The sequence below is a fragment of the Pinus tabuliformis genome, chromosome 8 (genome assembly GCF_031772625.1).
Source record: "Pinus tabuliformis cultivar Carrire ecotype Pingquan chromosome 8, CPIR1, whole genome shotgun sequence".
NCBI classification, from domain to species: Eukaryota; Viridiplantae; Streptophyta; class Pinopsida; order Pinales; family Pinaceae; genus Pinus; species Pinus tabuliformis.
The window spans coordinates 720,430,422-720,435,626 of NC_142294.1; positions in this window are offsets into that span (position 1 = coordinate 720,430,422).

A 5,205-nucleotide genomic window follows, 5' to 3' on the forward strand; every position below is an offset into this window, starting at 1 on the left:
GTGGTAATTATTTTGACATGCTTGATAATTATTTGTTTATACATGCACAATTTTGTTAGAAGAGGCATGTTGTGATATTATATTTACATCTCATATATGCACATGAATAGATGTTAAAAGATCACTTTTAAAGACTGATTATTTATTGTTTAATACTTTATCTAATCGTGTTATTAAAGTTTTGTGATGACAAAAATGATAGGAAAGGATGGTGATTTGTGCCAAAGACAAATTATGTTTAACATTGTGGCAGATAAGAACTAATGGTGCATGCTGATGAGTACGAGCTGTAGGATGGTCCACTAATCGAAAAATCATGCCACAAGGATATAGCGAGTGGCGATTTGTGGGTAAATTTTTTCATGATGATTGTAATAGACATTAGCTAGGTATGCTGTTTTTTATTGATATTCTATTGTAATATTTTATAAAAATGGATAAGGGTCGGACTCTCTTATAAGTCATTGAGTGAGGGGTGAACACCCTCACTAGCGTTTAATAATAGAATTAAATGTTTGTTGGTTTTCACCTTACGGGGTTCCTAGGGTATATTGGTGTTCAATGATGTGATTTCTTATTATGTGAGTTTGGTGATGTTGATTCCTTGCATAACGTGATGTTTATAATGTCAAGTATGTGATTAATTAATGTGGTTAAAGGAATCACCCTACAAGGTTTCTAGGGTATATGAGTGTTCAATTATGTGGTTAAAGGAATCACCCTACAAGGTTTCTAGGGTATATGAGTGTTCAATTATGTGATTGTTTATTATGTCATTTTGGTGATGTTGATTCCTTGCATAATGTAATGTTGATAATGTCAAGTATGTGATTAATTAATGTGGTTAAAGGGATCATGAAATCGATGCAAGGTTACATTAGACAGTTTATCTTAATATACTACAAGAATGGTTGTTAATGGTTATGCAACTTACTATTCCTCTACTAAAGTTACTTTATGTACTAATGAACATCCTATGTAACGGTTAATGAGAAATCTATAATAGTGATTTGAATAATTACCCGTGGGTAGTTTGTGTAAAAAATTCTAACTCCTTGCATTTTCATGTGAGGTTACTCGGGTATGTTACAATATATATGAAGTTGGTATTGAATATTTGTTATGTGAATACGAGTTAATTAATTTTACTCTTAATTATTTTATTTATCGTCAACATTATAATATTTTGTTTTTTCTTTCTCTTTATATATATAGATATATATGAGGTTGGTATTGAATATTTGTTATGTGAATATTTATTTACCAGTTTCATGTGAGATGAAGTTGGTATTGAATATTTTTCATGTGAATACGGTATTGAATCTCTTTTATGTGAATATGAGTTAATTAATTATACTCTTAATTATTTTATTTATCATCAACATTATAATATTTTATTTTTTCTTTCTCTTTTTATATACATAGATATATATGAAGTTGGTATTGAATATTTGTTATGTGAATATTTATTTACGATCTAATTATTTTTACCCTGTTTAACGCAGTTAATTATAATTGATGACAAGGTGAATCAAGAATAGTAAATAAAAGAAATTGTTTTTTCTTTTAATTAATTTTTTTCCAAATAATTGAATTAGTATTATTTTTTCTTTTAATTAATTGTTTTCCAAATAGTTGAATCAGTGCTTTTCCTTTTTTCAGAAAAATGTTTTTTCTTTTAATTAATTGTTTTCCAAATAGTTGAATCGATTTCTTTTCGGTTATTCCTAGAGTGGGGCAAAAAATCCCATGTATGTGGAAATGGGGATGGAAATGGGGATAACAAAAAAAGTGTAGGGCAAAAAATCCCATGTATGTGGAAATGGGGATGGAAATGGGGATAACAAAAAAAGAAGAACTAGAGAAAAACACAAAACATTTTGATAATGGCACCTTGTTGTTTGATTGAGGACTACTTGAGCTAAACTTAGAGCTAGCAAGACCCTTGAATTGATTCATGGGAATAAAATACGCTAAAATAGTCTTGAGGTTCACGTACATTTTACTCATTAGACGAACTATCTGGAAAGGAAGAGGCTTAGGGGGAGACCTGTTTTTTTTAAATCGCTGGAAAAACAGAAAACGATATTGAATATTTGTTATGTGAATACGGTATTGAATATTTATTATATGAATACATGTTAATTAATTTTACTCTTAATTATTTTATTTATCGTCAACATTTTTATATTTTGTTTTTTCTTTCTCTTTTTATATATAGATGTATATGAAGTTGGTATTGAATATTTTTTATGTGAATATATATTTACCACTTAATTACTTTTACTTTCTTTAACTCAGTTAATTATAATTGATGAAGAGGTGAATCAAGAATAGTAAATAAAAGAAAATTGTTTTTTCTTTTCATTAATTGTTTTCCAAATAGCTGAATGAGTTTCTTTTCCTTTTTTTTTTTAGAAAATTGTTTTTTCTTTTAATTAATTGTTTTCCAAATAGTTGAATTGATTTATTTTCCTTTTTTTCCTAGAGTGGGGAAAAAACAACAATGTAAGTGGAAATGGGGATAACAACAAAAGAAGAAGTAGAGAAAAACACAAAACATTGTGATAATGGCACTTTGTTGTTTGATAGAGGACTCCTTGAGCTAGACTTAGAGCTAGCGAGTCCCTTAAATTGATTCATGAGAATAAAATATACTAGAATAGTCTTGAGGTTCACGTACAGGTTACCTCATTAGACAAACTATCTGGAAAGGAAGAGGCTCAGGGGGAGACTTGTTTTTTTCATATCGCTAGAAAAATAAAAAACAATAAGTGAAGAATGTAGGGAAATAATGATTGTTTTCTTAACATAATGTGTTGAAGGTTTTAAAGAATAAACTGCAGAATCATTTATATAGTCTCATCTTTGTTCAAAAAGTTCTCGGTGAACAAGTATTACTCGGAAATGTAGTTTATTTGTGAGGAAATTTGGCTCGAAGTTGAAACCTAACCCAGTTAATTTATAGTTGAGCCTTAAGGTTACAAGTGCAACCGAGGCAGTTGGGAAACTAGTTGCCTTGGCTAGTTAATCACCTATAGGACAATGGACAGAACTAGTTTCCTTGGCTAGTTAATCACCTATAGGACAATGGACGGATCTCGGTTGTCTAGGTCCTGCCCACTGCCAAGTGAGAAGGGAGAGAAGTTATAAGAAACTAGGTTAAGTAATGTATTAGTGAACCCTAGCTTTTATGTATTAAATATACTCGAAGAATTCTGAGTAGACAATAAAATAGAGGAAAAACACATGCATGCAGTACACTTGAGTTACATGTCGAGTGCGTTCAACCATATGGTAATTTAATTGCAAATGTAAACTATGTTATGTAATCATGGGCATGAAATAACTTTTATATGAAACATTTTATAATGTACAATCATGAGTTATGAAATGTGGGTAATTTTTTTTTATGAGAATGCTATAGTAATATATAGTAATACATGTTACAATATATATTACCTCTTTATATCTATATATATATATATATATATATACTATTTCATTTTGATTAATTGAGCTGATAGGATTTTTATGGTGAGGTTCTTCCTCATGACACTGTAGCAGATTCGTTGCCCTTCAAGGAATATACCATTTCGATGTTGTGATGTTCATGGGTTTCGATTGCCAATCTCCAATAGGATGAGATCTTTGGTGCTTGGCCCTTGCCGCATTTATCTCCATACCACACTGCCCTTGCCACTTGTCATTTCCATATGGGGCCGCTACTAAAATAATTAAACCTTCTTTTAATGGTTTTGCAAGAAGTTCACCCTATGCATGTATCTTATTTCTTTTCAACACTTGTCCTTTATTGAAACCAACCTTTATCTTCCATGTGTCCCTCTGAGGAGAGAAAAAATACATAGTCCTTCTCTAGTTTTGTCGAGAATTTCTTTGTTAACGTGAAATCATCCCCTCCCTGCCACTTTAACACTTGTAGCTTTGACAATATCACATATCGCAGCAACCACTATTTTACTTTGTTAAATTCTTTAAGGCCAAGGTTGTTTAAGTCTTAATAACATCGTGCTAGCCCATATCGGTGCTCCCTATCAGAACTTTTGAAATGGCACATGTTGTAAAATTTCGGTCTGTGATTGGCGATAGCGATCACCCTTAGCTCTCAGCCTCACGTCTTTTCTTCGTTGTGATCGTGGGCCAGCCCCCATATTAGAGCCCCGTAATCGAAGGATTTCAATCCAAGATTTTACTTTGTTGCAACAACATGCCTCAACCTCCCAACGCCGATTTATGGTCTATTACATCATTCATTGCCACTTGGAAACTTGTAGTTGGTGACCCGTGTCACCTTGTTTTTACCCCCTTGGGGCCCTAAAAATGTTGAAATTGCATGCCACATGTTCACCACCCCACCATGCCATGCTAACATCATATGCCATGTAGCTTTATCGGAACCAATATTTTTCCACCACGTGTCCCTTATCGGAACCAATCATATTGCACCACACATCCATTTGGAAGAGAGAGAATAAAAGCACATCCATGTCTAGTTTTGCAATGAAAATCCTTCATTATTTTGTTTCATCATTTCCCCTACGGTTTAATGTTCTCGGTACTTTTATACCTCAACTTCGCAATATCGAAAAATTTGAAAGTTGTCACCCCTTTGATTCGCCGATTGCTAATATGCAATATGGGCCTCCGACTACACATAGGGCAATCGGAATATCGCATCCACTGTCATATTGAAATTTTTGAAATGCCACATATGTTAAATCACCGATATGGCTTAATCCTTCAATTGTCGATTTGGTTTCAGACCCAATATAGTAATCGAAAATAATTTAATGGAATAGTGAATCCGCGAGAGTTATTATTGGGCCTCAAATATGCCCAATTTTCCACTATATATTACTCCATTCATAACCTAAATTCATATAATTTTACACTCATTCTGTACCATAATTCCTCAACTTGCTGTCAAATCACATTTTGCATCTTGTGGTTGATTATCATTAGTTTTCTTAGCTTTTCGATGGTTAGGGATGATTTTTCCATGATTTACTAATGATGGCTTTTGCTAAGTTCATTTTTAGTAGGTTTCCATTGCCAAGATTCCTCACAAGTCAATTAAACTAGTTGGTGCAAGTAGAGTACAAAAATATCCAATTTGGGGCTTTAACATTTCAGCACGCTTCTAGGGAAAACCGAGGGAGGTTATTGTCCAAAATGATGTTCTAA